Source organism: Pleurodeles waltl, chromosome 3_1, assembly GCF_031143425.1.
Source record: "Pleurodeles waltl isolate 20211129_DDA chromosome 3_1, aPleWal1.hap1.20221129, whole genome shotgun sequence".
NCBI lineage: Eukaryota > Metazoa > Chordata > Amphibia > Caudata > Salamandridae > Pleurodeles > Pleurodeles waltl.
The window spans coordinates 16,887,393-16,906,749 of record NC_090440.1 but is presented as its reverse complement, the minus strand read 5'-3'; positions in this window follow the sequence as shown (position 1 = coordinate 16,906,749).

Sequence of the window (19,357 nt, the reverse complement as noted above, 5' to 3'; positions counted from 1 at the left end):
AACATGCGTGCCCTATGCAGCACAAAAATGAACAGTGTCCCTGGAGGCACAATGGGCTCAGATGTTTCAAATGACATCCAGATTTCTAATGCTAATGATGAGGAATTTCTAAATGAAAGTCCTCTGGATGAATATGTGTTAGATCTAAACGAGAGTTTGATCTGGACAAATTATTTATGGATGAAGGACTCTCCTCATCCTCAAAGGATGTAATCAGAGATCCCTTAGGAGAAGAGAGGTTTTCCCCAAATAATATTAAGCACCCAAGGACTGCAGACTAGTGCCCTCAAGAACTCATTGCTAAATTAATTAAAAAGTGGATTTGTAACCCACTTGATAAGAGATCCAGAAACATCTTAAAGTCTTGATGTTCTTGGCCTGTCATTCATGATAAAATTTGTCTTACCCCTAACCTAGACCCATAACCAATAACCTTCCTCTTGAAGCTGGGCAGAGACCCAAGTAAAGGGCTCGAAAGATCTCTAACTTCATACTAGGACAATCGCCTTGATGTGGTCGGGCCTCTGGCAAGTATCATTGATATGGTAGAAGAGGCTCACATCAATGAAATCCCACTGGCTTTAAATTTGCTCAGGGCGATTATCTTGCTGAGAAACACTAACGCCGGGCTCAATACTGAGAGACGTAGAGTTGTTCTATTGAAAATTAGTCCCAAGCTTAGGGGTCTTGCTTAGCGAGAATCTTCTCAAAATCCTAAAGGGCTTCTCTTTAGAGAGGCTATGATTAAGACATTAAGCAAGTATGTTGCAACCTTTACTGCCCTTGAGAAGGCACAGTCCAATATGCCCAAAGTCTTCAGCCTGAGTGTTTTTGGACAGGCAGAAGGGGACTTTCTGTCGGCCAACCCTTAGAAAGGTTCCATTTCTCGAACTACAGACAGTCAAGAGGCTTCGGCTGAGGTTATCAAGGGAAAAATGTCTCTTCCCAGCAAGGACGAGCCTTTCATAGAAGAGGCAACAGAGCTTGTGGTCAACCAACCCTCGTCAGGATATCAGGGTGAGTACCACAATTTTACCTTCTTCCCAAAAAGAGTGGGAAGACGACTCAAATTCTTTCCCCCATATTTGGCCAACAAATATACAAGACCCAGGGGTTTAAGGAACCGTCTAGGGGTTTAAAATAGACTTTTGGGAAGAACTCTTCCAATCAGGTTTTCCAAGAGATCTGATGTTAGCACCTACACAGGAACTCATTGTAGAAGAAGAGTTAGGAACCCTGCTACAGAAGGGAACCATCTTACAGGTGCCTGTAACGGACAGGTTGTTTGTGAGTACTTATTAGTGGAGAACGACAAGGGGTGGAGTCCTGTGATAAATCTAAGCGATATAACAAATTCCTAGTCTTCAAGGTGGCAGGGATCCATCTTCTAGGAGATTTGTTGTTGCTGGTCAAAGCATTTGGAATAGTAAGTATGAGTTCTCAGGAGCAAACGTGCTACCAAGCAATTTGGCGGCTCACAGGCAATGCTGAAGGAGGTTTGGACCCAGGGGTACCTAGAGCCTGTAAGTTAAATGTCACAAGTGCACTGCAGCACCCCTTGTGCCAATTTAAACATGACTGTCGGTCTGCTACCAGTAGCCTGGATGTGCAGGTTTTTACTACAAATTGGGTCTGTGAAAATAACATCTATTGACAGACCCAAACCCCTTCTTTTAAACATTTATGAGTAACCCCTAAGCAAAATCTTACTGCCCAATAAGGATGGTATTTAAAGGTTGGACATGCAAAGGTTAACATTACACAAAGATTAAACAAGTCCTTACAGTGACTCAAAGTTGTTTTCACTGTTCCAGGATAGGTTGTTCCAAAGAAAAGCATTGGGATACAACATTACGTTTAATAAATATCACTTCCACAACATTATGTTTAATAAATATTATTTCCACATTACATTTAAGAAATATTATTTCCACCTAGGGAACAGCTACAAATAAAATTTTGGGACTTTTGAAAAGTGTATTAAAAGCCCAATTAACTGATAAAGTTGGATTTGTAATAAAATGTTTTGGAAAGATGACTTTTAAAAAGTCACCTTTGCCCTGCTGGAACACCCTGGAAGCTAAATCTTCATTCTGCTTTTCTCCGTTCAGGACAGGAAAAAAAGAGCCTATGTTATAATATAGCTCATATGACTCATATATTATTGTAGTTCACATTACAATAAGTGTATATACTCATGCGGTAGTTTTAAGTCATCTATCTATAGTCAACAAACACTTATGTATATTATTTTCCATGTTAAGAGTTGGTAGGCTCCAATGCTCTCCTTTAGAATGTTGAACAGTGGAACAACCGGGAGTGCACCTTAGAATGTTGATGAGGGGAGCTGTGACTGGAGCAGTAGAGGTGTTGTGGAAGGAGTCTGTTCAATAAACCAGTATTCAACTTACCTGAGTTTGTGCGTTACTACAGAGGACTTTTGGCGACGAGGATGGGATCTGCGCAGGAGCAGTGAAGACTCCTTGCCCCTGATTACTTCATCACCTCAGTAAGACAATAATCTGCGGAGAGAACTGTAAGTGTATAGTGAAGGGAATTCTATGCCTGAAGGAAGCACCCTGGTGTACTGCCTGTTGAGTGGTCCTAGCACTGGGGCAATTCACAGGGCAGTTTTGTGAAGACCGGATAACTCTGGTCTGTGGACAAAGGCGTGTGCAAACGGAAAATGGAGCAGCATAACCATGATCAGTAAAGCGTAAAAGAGAAGAGAAAGCTATCCGCCTTGTCCTCTTACCGTATTTGTGAGAGGAACTGGCGAGTGCGTGTAGGAGGCTGGCCTGGTTTGTAGTGGTACCAAGGGGTACTTACACTCTGCACCAGGTCCAGTTATCCCTTATTAGTGTATAGGGTGTCTAGCAGCTTAGGCTGATAGAAAAGGGTAGCTTAGCAGAGCAGCTTAGGCTGAACTAGGAGACGTGTAAAGCTCCCACTATACCACTGGTGTCATATGCACAATATCATAAGAAAACACAATACACAGATACACTAAAAATAAAGGTACTTTATTTTTATGACAATATGCCAAAGTATCTCAGTGAGTACCCCCAGTATGAGGATAGCAAATATACACAAGATATATGTACACAATACCAAAATTATGCAGTAATAGCAATAGAAAGCACTGCAAGCAATGTACAGTCACAATAGATTGCAATGAGAGCACAGAGATAGGGGCAACCCAAACCATATACTCTAGAAGTGGAATGCGAACCACAAGTGGACCCCAAACCTATGTGACCTTGTAGAGGGTCGCTGGGACTAAGAAAACAGTGAGGGTTAGAAAAATAGCCCACCCCAAGACCCTGAAAAGTGGGTGCAAAGTACACCTAAGTTCCCCAGAGAGCACAGAAGTCGTGATAGGGGAATTCTGCAAGGAAGACCAACACCAGCAATGCAACAACAATGGATTTCCGGACGAGAGTACCTGTGGAACAAGGGGACCAAGTCCAAAAGTCACGATCAAGTCGGGAGTGGGCAGATGCCCAGGAAATGCCAGCTGTGGGTGCAAAGAAGCTGCCACCGGATGGTAGAAGCTGTGGATTCTGCAAGAACGAAGAGGACTAGGAACTTCCCCTTTGGAGGATGGATGTCCCACGTCGTGAAGAAGCTTGCAGAGGTGTTTCCGTGCAGAAAGACCGCAAACAAGCCTTGCTAGCTGCAAGGGTCGCGGTTAGGGTTTTTGGATGCTGCTGTGGCCCAGGAGGGACTAGGATGTCCCCAATTGCGTGAGGAGACAGAGGGGGCGCCCAGCAAGACAAGGAGCCCTCTCAGAAGCAAGCAGCGCCCGCAGAAGTGCCGGAACAGGCACTACGAAGAAGAGTGAACCGGAGCTCACCCAAAGTCACAAAGGAAGGTCCCACGACGCCGGAGGACAACTCAGGAGGTCGTGCACTGCAGGTTAGAGTGTCTGGGACCCAGGCGTGGCTGTGCACAAAGGAGATCCTGGAAGAGTGCACAGGAGCCGGAGCAGCTGCAAATCACGCGGTACCCAGCAATGCAGTCTAGCGTGGGGAGGCAAGGACTTACCTCCACCAAACTTGGACTGAAGAGTCACTGGACTGTGGGAGTCAATTGGACAGAGTTGCTGAGTTCCAGGGACCACGCTCGTCGTGCTGAGAGGGGACCCAGAGGACCGGTGATGCAGTCTTTTGGTGCCTGCGGTTGCAGGGGGAAGATTCCATCGACCCACGGGAGATTTCTTCGGAGCTTCTAGTGCAGAGAGGAGGCAGACTACCCCCACAGCATGCACCACCAGGAAAACAGTCGAGAAGGCGGCCGGATCAGCGTTACAAGGTCGCAGTAGTCGTCTTTGCTACTTTGTTGCAGTTTTGCAGGCTTCCAGAGCAGTCAGCTGTCGATATCTTAGCAGAAGGTGAAGAGAGAGATGCAGAGGAACTCTGATGAGCTCTTGCATTCGTTATCTAAAGAATTCCCCAAAGCAGAGACCCTAAATAGCCAGAAAAGGAGGTTTGGCTACTTAGGAAGGAGGATAGGCTAGCAACACAGGTAAGAGCCTACCAGAAGGAGTCTTTGACGTCACCTGCTGGCCCTGGCCACTCAGAGCAGTCCAGTGTGCCAGCAGCACCTCTGTTTCCAAGATGGCAGAGGTCTGGAGCACACTGGAGGAGCTCTGGGCACCTCCCAGGGGAGGTGCAGGTCAGGGGAGTGGTCACTCCCCTTTCCTTTGTCCAGTTTCGCGCCAGAGCAGGGCTGGGGGATCCCTGAACCGGTGTAGACTGGCTTATGCAGAGATGGGCACCATCTGTGCCCATCAAAGCATTTCCAGAGGCTGGGGGAGGCTACTCCCCCCCAGCCCTGACACCTTTTTCCAAAGGGAGAGGGTGTATCACCCTCTCTCTGAGGAAGTCCTTTGTTCTGCCTTCCTGGGCCAAGCCTGGCTGGACCCCAGGAGGGCAGAAACCTGTCTGAGGAGTTGGCAGCAGCAGCAGCTGCAGTGAAACCCCGGGAAAGGTAGTTTGGCAGTACCCAGGTCTGTGCTAGAGACTCAGGGGATCATGGAATTGTCTCCCCAATGCCAGAATGGCATTGGGGTGACAATTCCATGATCTTAGATATGTTACATGGCCATGTTCGGAGTTACCATTGTGACGCTATACATATGTCGTGACATATGTATACTGCACGCGTGTAATGGTGTCCCCGTACTCACAAAGTCCGGGGAATTTGCCCTGAACAATGTGGGGGCACCTTGGCTAGTGCCAGGGTGCCCACACACTAAGTAACTTAGCACCAAACCTTTACCAGGTAAAGGTTAGACATATAGGTGACTTATAAGTTACTTAAGTGCAGTGGTAGATGGCTGTAAAATAACGTGGACGTTATTTCACTCAGGCTGCAATGGCCGGTCTGTGTAAGAATTGTCAGAGCTCCCTATGGGTGGCAAAAGAAATGCTGCAGCCCATAGGAATCTCCTGGAACCCCAATACCCTGGGTACCTCAGTACCATATACTAGGGAATTATAAGGGTGTTCCAGTATGCCAATGTAAATTGGTGAAATTGGTCACTAGCCTGTTAGTGACAATTTGGAAAGAAATGAGAGAACATAACCACTGAGGTTCTGGTAAGCAGAGCCTCAGTGAGACAGTCATAACACAGGTAACACATACAGGGCACACTTATGAGCACTGGGGCCCTGGCTGGCAGGGTCCCAGTGACACATACAACTAAAACAACATATATACAGTGAAATATGGGGGTAACATGCCAGGCAAGATGGTACTTTCCTACAGTGCGGTGTTGATGTTAGTGGCAGACGGACTATCCTGCTGAGCGCCGGATCTGGTTGGGGCGCTCCCAGGCAAAGGTGCGGAAGGTGCATGGTGATTGGGAGCATCGCGCTCCAGGCGCTGGTCTGGGCTGAAGTTGCCCAATCGTACGATTCCAGTGACGGGCCCACCGGTAGTTGAGGAGATCGGGAGCAGAGTGCTAACGGAGCGGTAACGGGGACGTAGTGCTCTTGTGCCTGGTTCCAGGTTGGAGCGTGGTGAAAGGCAGGGTCCCTACCTCTGTCCTTCCCTTGCGAGTTCCCGTGTGAGGTGGATCTGCTTCACCCGACCTTCGTGGGTGTTACAGGAAGGCGGGGTCCCTACCTCGGTCCTTCCCTTGCGAGTTCCTGAGGAGGCGGAACCCGCTTCATTCGACCTTCCTGGGTGTTACAGGAAGGCAGAGCCGCCTACGAAGGACTGGACTGAAGCGACTTCAAAATAAGAGTGCTTGTCGGCCAGAAAATACTCTTTTGAGAGCCTTGTGAGAAGTTAGCTCTTAATTATTTTTACCTCGACGTCAACCGAGAGGAGGTAAAAGAAAGGTAAACATTGGCAAGGAATTTGACTGCGTGAATCCCCTAACTGGAGATAAAAAATAAAAATAAAAAAAAGAATTAACTGATTTACAGTGTGTGTACAATTTCATTTACATTTTGTGTATTTTTCTTGCCATTCAAATACAATTATCAGCTGGAATTGTGTGTGTGGGGGGGGGCTGCACAGATATCTATCAAGGTTGCGGGTCATCTTACAGTGTAACGGGCAACTTAACAAGTGTACTGTAGTTTGTATAATAAGTGTATGGTTAATGTATAGGGTGGTACAGAAATCTATACAAGGGTGGTCACTCTTACAGCATAACGTGTGACGTTGATACCCAAAGGAGTCATGGCAGCGGCAGGGATGTCCCAACCTCCTCCATTCTTGAACGAGATAAGTGAACCCAATTTACCCTGGAAGGAGTGGTCAAAATTATTTGAATCATATTTGATTGCCATAGGAGGGGAAAAATTTACGGCCTTAAGGAAACAGCACATACTTTTGCATAATTTAGGTATACAAGGAAGGAAGGTTTACGAGAGCCTGACAGGCTTAGAGGATGAAGTGGAAGAAGAAGGGGAAAATGTAGATGTTTTCCAACAAACGCTCAATAAATTGGAAAGTAATTTCACCCATAAAGTTAACGTAGTCCTAGAGAGACATAGATTCTTTAGTAGGATACATGGCAAGGACGAAAAAGTAGCCACTTACATTGCTTACCTGCGAGAGTTGGCCCATACATGTGAATCTGGGGAATTAGAAGATTAGTTGATTTGTGACCAGTTGGTAGGGTGCACTAATAATCCAAGAGTGCAGGAGAAGCTCCTAGCCCAGATTGCAGGAGAAGCTCCTAGCCCATAATCCTTCTATTAAGGAAGCTGTAGATATAGCAAAGAGCATAGAGCATACAGCTGAGTGTATGAGGGAGGTAAAAAAACACACCAGAATCAGAAGGGGTGAAGGAGATAAAAGTCTATCATAAACAGGAAGAGGGGGTGTTTAAAAAGGAGAAAGACTGTTACAGGCTACTTCAATAAAAAAAAAATACAACTGAGGAAACAAACAAAAGCAAATGCTTTAGGTGTGGGAACTACAAGCACCTGGCTAACAGCCCTTTTTGTCCGGCTCGTAATTACTTGTGCAGGAAATGTGGAGCTAGGGGGCACTATGCTCGCGTATGCAAAAATGATAGAAGTAATAAGAAAGTGGTACACAAAGTGGAAGAAATCACAGATCAATGTAATAAATTTGTCATTCAAGTGGAAGAAACACAAGGAACTAATCTACCTGACAATTCATACCCCATGTGTGACATTAAACTAAATGGTATAGGCGTGAGGGCGTTTGCAGACTCATGCTCCCCATTCACCCTCATGAACTACAAAACTTTGAAGACAAGTTCCAAAATCAAGGGTACGAATTGCGACCTGCCAACATAAAGCCTGGGGGGTACAACAATGATCCCATACCCCTGAAGGGAATGTTGAAACTATGCATATCCTTCAAAGATCGCCATACTGAAGGAATGGTGTATGTCACAGACAAGGTGTCCAATTTGTTAGGATGGAGACACCAAAGGGAACAGGGGATCAAACTTGATCCTAATAACAAAGAACAAGTACTGTTAGTGGACATGCCAAAGTTTAGTGAAAGTATATTTGAAGAATTTCCCAGATTATTTGAGGATAGACTCGGTCTGCTAAAAAACTATCAACACAAAACTAAAGTGAAAGAAAATGCTGTACTAGTGGTACATAAAGTCAGATCCATCCCGTATCTAATGAGAGAACCTTTAAAGGAAGAATTAGATAAGTTGGTTGAGCTGGGAGTCATAGAACCCATAGAAAGTTCCCTGTGGTTAGCTCCCATTGTAGTTACCAGGAAACCGAGTGGTAGAGGCATACGCCTATGCGTTGATTTGAGGGACTTGAATGCCAACATATGGGTGGACAGATTCCCTTTACCTAAAATAAATGAAATGGTAAGCATGTTATAATCAGCTAAGTATTTTAGTGTAATAGATTTATCATCCGCTTACCATCAGGTGGAACTACATCCGGCGTCTTGCTCGCTCACGTCTTTTATTATCCCGTTTGGAGCCTTCAGATACTGGAGAATGCCATTTGGCCTTGCCTCAGCTGTTGCAGTGTTCCAACAGATCATGCAAAGGATATTGCAAGGGATTAGACAAATAATGTGTTTCCAAGATGATATAATAGTGTATGGGAGTACGGAATGTGAGCACAATTCCATTTTGAGAGAGGTGTTCAAGGCCCTTGATGATGCTGGCATGACTATTAGGAAGGATAAGTGCCAACTGGGAGTAGAATCAGTGGAATATCTTGGGCATAAAATAAGCAGGGACGGAATAGAACCCAAGTGTGATTTGGTTGTGGCTGTGAAGAAAGCCCCAGCACCCACCAATAAGGAAGAACTGAGATCATTTTGGGGATGAGCCGAATTTATGTCAAAATTTGTGCACAACTTTGCAGAGGTTACAGCCCCTATGAGAGCTTTGTTAAAGACAAACATACAATTTGAGTGGAGTATTGATTGCCAAACGGCTTTTGAAAAAGTGAAAGAAACCATAGTTCAATGTCCAAGCTTAGGAAATTTTGACCCCACTAGGAAAACGTGGCTAACTACTGACGCTAGTGGGACAGGACTAGGAGCCACCTTATCCCAGTGTGTGGACGGGCAGGAAAGGATTGTGGCATTTGCATCTAAGTCGCTAAGGGATGCGGAACTCAACTACTCCACGATAGAGAGGCTTTGGCATGTTATTGGGCCATTAACCATTTTAAGTTCTTCCTATGGGGTTTACCCTTCCATGTCAGAACTGACCACAAACCTCTTATTTCCTTATTTACCACTAAAGGTAGAGACCATGCTACCCCACGAATAGCTAAATGGATCTTGGAGTTGGAGGGCTTTAACTTTGAAATGCAATATGTTCCTGGTAAAAGAAACATATTAGCTGATTGCCTTTCGAGGTTACCAAGGAAGGGAGGACACAACATGGTAAAAGAGACCCTCAAAGCAGTGCTGTATGTAGAGTTTGCAGGCATTACCAAGGAAGAGAGGGTTGCAGCTATGAACAAGGACCAGACGATACAGGCAATAAAAGACAAGATAAGGAATGGGTGGCCGGAAAGATCCCAGCATTTGGAGGAAGGCTTGAGGGGGTACTGGGAGGTGCGATCAGAGCCACATATTTCCGAGGACATGGTAATGAGAGGGGAGAGAGTTATACCCCCACATGAGCTATGGGACAAGCTTGAGAGCCTGGCCTACAAGGGCCACCTAGGAAGAACTTTAACCAGAAGTAAACTCAGGGCAACGTACTGGTTTCCCACCATGGACAGGCTAGTAGAGAACACTGTTCGAGATTGTGTCCAACATTTTAGAACAGCATTGTATAACCCCAAGGCAAATGGTCTTGTGGAAAGGGTCAACAGGATGATTAAGGAGTGCCTGCAATTAGCAACCATGTCACGTGAACCTGCAGAAACTGCGCTTAAGCAAATGTTGCGGTCGTATCATACCACACCCAATTTGGTTACAGGGATATCCCGCTTCCTGTCGCTTAAAGAAAGGCTACCAGGGACTAAACTAAACCCGAACTGGTTGAAGGCGGGGTGAACCCCACTGGGTGCGATGTGAGGAAGCAGCAACAAAAGTTCTGCAGAACCAATGGAAGTAACGGAATTGGTATGATAGCAAATATGGCACAAGGAATAAACAATGGAACGTAGGGCAGTGGGTCAGAGTCAGACTTCCTGGACCCTCCCGGAGGGAAGACAGAAAATTCTCGAAACCCTTTAGGATCGTAAGGGTACATAAGAACGTAGTGACTCTGGAGGATGGCCAGACATGGAGTATGGACCGAATAACTCGCAACCATGATATTGGGTCAGAGGCAGAACAGGAGCGTGAGAGAGAGAACCGAGGAATGCCTCGGATCGGAAAAGCCCAGTCAAGCCTTCAAGAGAAAAAACATGTCCAATGTGGCATAAGGACAATGTACTACATTATTAAATAGGCCTATGACAGGCAGACTTTGTTTACTTTATTAAAGGGGGGGGGGGGTGTTATAATATAGCTCATATGACTCATATTATTGTAGTTCACATTAGATTAGAGTATATACTCATGCAGTAGTTTGAAGTCATCTATCTATAGTCAACAACCACTTATGTATATTATCATCCATGTTAAGAGTTGTTAGGCTCCAATGCTCTCCTTTAGAATGCTGAACAGTGGAACAACCGGGAGTGCACCTTAGAATGTTGATGAGGGGAGCTGTGACTGGAGCAGTAGAGGTGTTGTGCAAGGAGTCTGTTCAATAAACCAGTATTCAACTTACCTGAGTTTGTGCTTTACTACAGAGGACAGGAAGGCTTTGTTGTGCCCTTGACAGAATAACTTGGGGTCTGGGCCCAAGGACTTGATTAACTTTAAAGTGGCCCGCCCTGTCACAAGCAGATGTGGCTAAGACCCAGGTTTTTTTGCGTTCTTGATGCGTCAGCGATGGGTGGCAGTGGCATCGCTGAATGAGGCAAGGTCTCTGCTGGTTTTGCTGTTTGGTCTGGTTTCTGTAAATTGGGCTTTGTCCTACCAGCCGTCTGTCCCTGAGTTTTTTGGGGGTATACGGATTCCCTAAAACTGGATTTCAATCAATCACTCAATCAGGGTTTATAAAGCGCAGCTAATAACCTGCTAGGGTATCCAGGCGTTGGCAGGTCCCGGAGGCTTATCCGAACAGTCATGTCTTGATGGCCATTCGGAATTCTGGAAGTGAGGCGATGGCCCTGAGGTGTGTGTGGGGAGGCTGCTCCAGGTTTTCTTGAAAATGTCCAAAGAGAGTAGGTTAGCCCCGGGAAGCTTTACCCCATTGGTCAGGATGTCCCCAAAGGCCATTCTCATCCACTGACCCATTAGATCATGTCAGGCATAAGAGGTATCTCTAGGCAGCCACTTCAGTGCACTCCTGGACCTGTAGAAGATCAGAAGCTGACTGAATCTGCTGTCTGATACATGAATTGCACTCCTTGTTCCCAGGACAAAGAAGTAGACTCCAAGGGCCATAAGGCTGACCTCCTGTGGAAGTAGCATGGACACAACAAGCTACAAGAGGCCTGTTCCTGCAACTGCCCAACTAAAAAGCCACAACTGAACCTGAACTAGAACCTCCTGTTAGCCTTGCATGGCCAACTTGTGACTTTCTAATGGCTTCCCCTGAAGTCCTGGGGAAAGGAGGGTCAGAAGAATGCACCTGTAGTGAATTGGGACATAAAGAACTAAAGTCAGACGGTAAAATCTTTGACGAGGATGAGCCTGGTTTAGTGTACCCCGCCTGCGCTCGAATGCAATCAGCGTCAATTGTATCCAGGTCCGATTCTACCACAATCATTGACTATCACTGGCATTCTGTGCTTCATGGTACTATTTCTATTTAATACCTGAGAAAGGCATATCTCTGCTTTCCCTTATTGCATTATTGTAATTTTGTTTATTAAAATGTACTCTTTTTTCTAATGTGTTTATTTTTTTCCATTTCAAATGTATTATTGCTTTAGTAATGCATGAATACTTTAATCATTTCCTCTAAGTTAAATCTGTCTGCCCTGTACCACAGCTACCAGAGGGTTAAACTCAGGTTTATTTAGTGATTCCACTGACAATGATTGTGATTATGACTTGAGGTGGGTACATATCCCCCTGAACTAATAATGTTGTTATACTTGCCAAATAATGAAAATGTCACTTACCCAGTGTACATCTATTCGTGGCATCAGTCGCAGTAGATTCGCATGTTCTGCAATAGCTCGCCATCTGGTGTTGGGCCGGAGTGTTACAAGTTGTTTTTCTTCGAAGAAGTCTTTCGAGTCACGGGACCGAGTGACTCCTCCTTTTGTCTCCATTGCGCATGGGCGTCGACTCCATCTTCGATTGTTTTTCCCCGCAGAGGGTGAGGTAGGAGTTGAATTGTAGTAATAGTGCCCATGCAATGGAGTGACTAAGTATGCACCTATTTAAGGTTGAGATGACACATATATAAATAATTGAAGGTAACTTCCAAACTGCTACAGGCTCCCGGGGAGGCGGGTGGGCACATGCGAATCTACTGCGACTGATGCCACGAACAGATGTACACTGGGTAAGTGACATTTTCAGTTCGATGGCATCTGTCGCTGTAGATACGCATGTTCTGCATAGACTAGTAAGCAGTTATTTCCCCAAAAGCGGTGGATCAGCCTGTAGGAGTGGAAGTAGTCTGAAATAATGTTCTTAATACAGCTTGACCTACTGTGGCTTGTTGTGCGGATAACACGTCTACACAGTAGTGCTTGGTGAATGTGTGAGGCGTAGACCATGTGGCTGCCTTACATATTTCTTGCATTGGGATGTTTCCTAGAAAGGCCATGGTAGCACCTTTCTTTCTGGTTGAGTGTGCCCTTGGTGTAATGGGCAGCTGTCGTTTAGCTTTAAGGTAGCAGATTTGGATGCATTTAACTATCCATCTGGCTATACCTTGTTTTGAAATTGGGTTTCCTGCATGAGGTTTTTGAAATGCAATAAAGAGTTGTTTAGTCTTTCTGATGTTTTTTGTTCTGTCAATGTAATACATCAATGCTCTTTTGACATCTAATGTATGTAGTGCCCTTTCAGCTACGGTATCTGGCTGTGGGAAGAACACTGGAAGTTCCACTGTTTGATTTAGATGGAACGGTGAAATAACCTTTGGCAAAAATTTAGGATTGGTCCTTAGGACGACTTTATTTTTGTGTAGTTGTATAAAGGGTTCCTGTATTGTAAACGCCTGAATCTCGCTTACTCTTCTTAGGGAAGTAATGGCGATGAGAAATGCCACCTTCCAGGTTAGGAACTGTATGTCGCAGGAGTGCATGGGTTCAAAAGGTGGACCCATAAGTCTAGTTAGGACAACATTTAGGTTCCATGAAGGAACAGGTAGTGTTCTTGGTGGTATAATTCTCCTAAGGCCCTCCATGAATGCTTTAATGACTGGTATCTTATATAGGGAAGTTGAATAGGTAGTCTGCAGGTATGCAGATATTGCTGCAAGGTGTATTTTAATGGAAGAGAAAGCTAGGTTAGATTTTTGTAAGTGAAGCAAGTAACCCACTACATGTTCTGGAGTTGTGTGTAATGGTTGTATTTGATTAATATGGCAGTAGCAAACAAACCTCTTCCATTTACTTGCATAACAGTGCCTGGTGGATGGCCTTCTGGCTTGTTTTATGACTTCCATACATTCTTGGGTAAGTTGTAAGTGCCCGAATTCTAGGATTTCAGGAGCCAGATTGCTAGATTCAGCGATGCTGGATCTGGGTGTCTGATCTTTTGGTTGTGCTGTGTCAACAGATCTGGCCTGTTGGGCAATTTGATGCAGGGTACCACTGATAGGTCTAGCAGCGTTGTGTACCAGGGTTGCCTTGCCCAAGTTGGTGCTATTAATATGAGTTTGAGTTTGCTTTGACTGAGTTTGTTTACCAGGTAAGGAAGGAGAGGGAGAGGAGGAAAAGCGTAAGCAAATATCCCTGACCAGTTCATCCATAGGGCATTGCCTTGGGATTGTTTGTGTGGGTATCTGGATGCGAAGTTTTGGCATTTTGCGTTCTCCCTTGTCGCAAACAAGTCTATCTGAGGTGTTCCCCAGAGTTTGAAATAAGTGTTCAGAATTTGGGGGTGAATTTCCCATTCGTGGACCTGTTGATGATCTCGAGAGAGATTGTCTGCGAGTTGATTATGGATCCCTGGTATAAACTGTGCTATTAGGCGAATTTGGTTGTGAATTGCCCAATGCCAAATTTTTTGTGCTAGCAGGCTTAACTGCGTGGAGTGCATCCCCCCCTGCTTGTTTAGATAATACATTGTTGTCATGTTGTCTGTTTTGACGAGAATGTATTTGTGAACTATTATTGGTTGGAAGGCTTTTAGTGCTTGAAAAACTGCTAGAAGTTCTAGGTGATTGATATGCAGTTTTGTTTGATGTACGTTCCATTGTCCTTGTATGCTGTGTTGATCGAGGCGTGCTCCCCACCCTGTCATGGAAGCATCTGTTGTTATTACGTATTGTGGCACTGGGTCTTGGAAAGGCCGCCCCTTGTTTAAATTTATGTTGTTCCACCACAGAAGCGAGAGGTAAGTTTGGCGGTCTATTAACACCAGATCTAGAAGGTGACCCTGTGCTTGAGACCACTGTGATGCTAGGCATTGTTGTAAGGGCCTCATGTGCAGTCTTGCGTTTGGGACAATGGCTATGCATGAAGACATCATGCCTAGGAGTTGTAATACCATCTTTGCCTGTATCTTTTGTGTTGGATACATGCGTTGTATGATGGTGTTGAAATTTAGAATTCTTTGTGGACTTGGAGTGGCTACTCCCTTTGATGTGTCTATTATGGCTCCTAGGTATTGTTGTACCTTGCGCGGCAGAATGTTGGATTTTGTAAAGTTGACGGTGAACCCGAGTTTGAAGAGGGTTTGTATGATCTGATTTGTGTGATTTGAGCACTGTATGAACGAATGGGCCTTGATTAGCCAGTCGTCCAAATATGGGAACACATGTATTTGCTGCCTTCTTATGTGTGCAGCGACTACCGCTAGACATTTGGTAAAGACCCTTGGTGCGGTTGTTAATCCGAAAGGCAGTACCTTGAATTGGTAATGTATTCCTTTGAATACAAACCTTAGGTATTTCCTGTGCGATGGGTGTATTGGTATATGGAAATAAGCATCCTTGAGGTCTAAAGTTGCCATGTAGTCGTGTAGTTTTAGCAATGGCAATACTTCTTGTAGTGTGACCATGTGGAAGTGGTCTGATTTGATGAAAGTGTTCACTACTCTGAGGTCTAGGATTGGTCTCAGTGTTTTGTCCTTCTTTGGTATCAGAAAGTACAGGAAGTAAACTCCTGTGTTTATTTGTGTGTTTGGCACTAATTCGATTGCATTCTTTTGCAATAGTGCCTGCACTTCTATCTCCAGGAGATTGGAATGGTGTGTTGTTAAATTTTGTGCTTTTGGTGGTATGTTTGGAGGGAATTGTAGAAATTCTATGCAATAACCATGTTGGATAATTGCTAGAACCCAAGTGTCTGTAGTGATTTTCTCCCATGCTTTGTAATAGTGACCTATTCTTCCCCCCACTGGTGTTGTGTGGAGGGGGTGAGTGACATGTGAGTCACTGTTTAGTAGTAGGGGTTTTGGGGCTTTGGAATCTTCCTCTATTTCTAGGGAATTGCCCTCCTCTATATTGTCCCCGAAAACCTCCTCTATACTGTCCCTGGTAACTGGACGGTGTGGCTTGTGAGGTGCTGGCTTGTGTGCTTTGACCCCGAAACCCCCCTCGAAAGGGTGTTTTACGGAATGTGCTGTAATTCCCTCTGCTCTGCGGGGAGTAGAGTGCGCCCATGGCTTTGGCAGTGTCCGTATCTTTTTTGAGTTTCTCAATCGCTGTGTCCACTTCTGGACCGAACAGTTCTTTTTCATTAAAAGGCATATTGAGAACTGCTTGTTGAATCTCTGGTTTAAATCCAGACGTTCGGAGCCATGCATGCCTTCTGATAGTTACAGATGTATTAATTGTCCGTGCAGCTGTATCTGCAGCGTCCATGGAGGAGCGTATCTGGTTGTTGGAGATGGTCTGTCCCTCCTCAACCACTTGTTTTGCCCTATTTTGTAAGTCCTTGGGCAGATGTTCAATGAGATGTTGCATCTCATCCCAATGGGCTCTGTCATAGCGCGCAAGTAGTGCCTGGGAGTTCGCGATGCGCCACTGGTTTGCAGCTTGTGCGGCGACTCTTTTACCAGCTGCATCGAACTTGCGGCTTTCTTTATCTGGGGGTGGTGCATCTCCAGATGTGTGAGAGTTGGCCCTTTTCCTAGCTGCTCCTACAACGACAGAGTCTGGTGGCAGCTGTGTAGTGATGAAAACCGGGTCCGTAGGAGGCGGCTTATACTTTTTTTCCACCCTTGGTGTGATTGCCCTACTTTTGACCGGCTCCTTAAAGATGTCTTTTGCGTGCCGGAGCATACCAGGGAGCATAGGCAGGCTTTGGTATGAGCTGTGGGTGGAGGAGAGTGTGTTGAATAAGAAATCATCCTCGACCTGTTCTGAGTGGAGGCTTACGTGGTGAAATTGTGCTGCTCTAGCCACCACTTGAGAGTACGCGGTGCTGTCTTCTGGTGGAGATGGCTTTGTAGGGTATGCCTCCGGACTGTTATCTGACACTGGGGCGTCGTATAGGTCCCATGCGTCCTGATCTTGGTCACCCTGGCTCATGGTGGTGTGAGCTGGGGAGTGTGATGGAGTTTGTGCTGGTGAAACGTTAATCACGGGCGGAGGAGAGGGTGGTGGTGTAACTCTTTTCACCACTTTTGGTTGTGGTGTTTGTTCCGTCTGGAACTCCAACCTTCTCTTTCTCCTAATGGGGGGAAGGGTGCTTATTTTTCCTGTCCCCTGCTGAATGAAGATACGCTTTTGCGTATGGTCCACATCAGTTGCTTGTAGCTCTTCCTCAAACCTATGCTTCTGCATTTGGGAGGTTAGCGAGTGCTCTTCTGTATAAGAGCCTGAAGCTGGGTCTCTTGCAGTTTGTTTCGGCATCGAAACTTTGTCTGCGTGTTTTTTCGGCTCCGAGGTGACTTTTTTCCTTTTCGGGGCCGAAACCTCTCGGCGTCGATCTGTTTCGGTGCCGCTGTCTCGGCGTCGAGCCGTGTCCACACCGGCATCTCGGTGTCGAGGCTTGTCTCCAGCACTTTCTCGGTCCCGAGAAGGCTGCGTGCCGGTGTCTCGACCGGAGTCGGACGATCTCGGCACTGTTTGGGCCTTTTTCGGTGCCGACGGTCGGTCACCGAATTTATGGGTCGAGCCATGGCCTGGTGGCAGTGGCGTCCCCTGGGCCTTGTAAATGTTCCTCTGAGTGGATTTCGACGTCTTACTCACGGTTTGTGTATCGTCGAATCCTTCGGAGTCTGAGTCTTGGATCGAGAAGGTACCTTCCTCTTCCTGTTCCTCGAACTCCCGTTGGGCTGTCGGTGCGGACGCCATCTGAAGTCTTCTGGCTCGACGGTCTCGGAGTGTTTTTCGGGACCGGAACGCACGACAGGCCTCGCAGGTGTCTTCGCTGTGCTCAGGTGACAGGCACAGGTTGCAGACCAAGTGTTGGTCTGTGTAGGGGTATTTATTGTGGCATTTGGGGCAGAAACGGAACGGGGTCCGTTCCATCGGCGTTCTTCAGCACGCGGTCGGGCCGACCAGGCCCCGACGGAGGATCGAAAAACTACCCCGAAGGGCACCGGAGCTCTTCGATCTTCGATGCGGTGTGGAATCTAAGTACGCCGATCCCGAACGCAACAATACCGACGAAAATCTTCCGAAATTAGCTAATTTTCCGTTCCGAAACTCGGAGCGACAGGAACACGTCCGAACCCGATGGCGGAAAAAAAACAATCGAAGATGGAGTCGACGCCCATGCGCAATGGAGACAAAAGGAGGAGTCACTCGGTCCCGTGACTCGAAAGACTTCTTCGAAGAAAAACAACTTGTAACACTCCGGCCCAACACCAGATGGCGAGCTATTGCAGAACATGCGTATCTACAGCGACAGATGCCATCGAACCAGAAGTTCTGTCTTGGTTGGGCTTCAGAAAGGCCCTGAATATTCAGATCTGAATGATGTGCAGGCAGTGTTTGAGGCCCTAGGTGTGAAGCAGAGATTTCCAAGTAGAGTTGTGTATCATCAGCGACTCTTGAATCTTGATGCTGTCATCTGTGAGGAGAGCAACAAGCAACTCCATGAAGTGGTTGTAGATGGCAGGCACAGTATGGAATGTTGGGGGACTCTGCAGGTGATAGATCCTCGTAGTCCTCCATTGTCTGTGACCATTGTGCTTGCATCCTTCCCAGGCTTGATCTCATGTGGAGATGAAATCCGAGGTATACATGTTGTCACCATGCCAGTAGGTTCATCACAGTTCTCATCTGTCAGACGTGGTCACTTCTGGTACAGGCAAGCTTGCTCTGTCAATGCAAAGCCTCCTTTACATTGCAAAGGCTTTCCCCTTCAACATATCAGGACTAGCTTTCTGAAAACCTATACCCTTGTGAATGTGGGGGACGGTTTGTCTATAGTTAATTAGAATCCCCGCATATGCCGGTCCTTTAGTGATCGCGCCTTAACCAGACAGTTGCCTAGAAGGGTGCACATGTACCTCCTGCCTTTTTGTATGAGCGGCAGACACTGCAAGGCATTTTCTGACAACCCTTTGAGCTTATTGTATCCCAAACAGGAGTTCCCTGAATTGAAAATATGAGTTGTTGACCACAAACCTGAGGTACTTCCTGTGCCTGTAGGGGTATGGATGGAGGCATTGTTGACGTCTATAGTCACCACGTAGTACCTTTTTTCCATCCTTGGGATAACCTCCTGTGGTCTTTTTGAACTACTAAGAGGCTGCCCCTCTTGTTGTTTGGCCTCTTCCTCTGTTTGACCTGGAAGGGCTGTCTTTGGTATTGCTGCAGGTGCCATGACATACATGTAGCGGTAGCAGGGTCAATGCTCGTCTATAGAGCCTGAGTTTGTTGTGGGACTGGTTGAAACACCTCCTGTGGTCCCTCACAGCCCCCCACTCTTAGCTATCCTCTCCTGCTGTGCGTCGTGCTCTCTTGAACGTGACCCTGAATTGTAGGGACCCAACTGCCTAGGCCATCTCACTGTCTTTCTTCATTTGATCCAGTGACTAATTCAAGCAGTTCCAAACAGACTATCCCCCCCGTGAACGATGGAGGCCTGGACTTCTTAATTTAATCCTGAGACTCTCAGCCATTTGTACCTTCTAAGCATGGTGCCAGTGCACATTTATCTGCTGGCAATCTTCGTTGCATCGAAGAGTGACAAAGCATGTGTTCAATATTGTCCTTCCCTCTTGTATGACGGCTTTTGCCCTTTGACTGTATTGGATTGGGGACGGCTGTCTTTCCTTT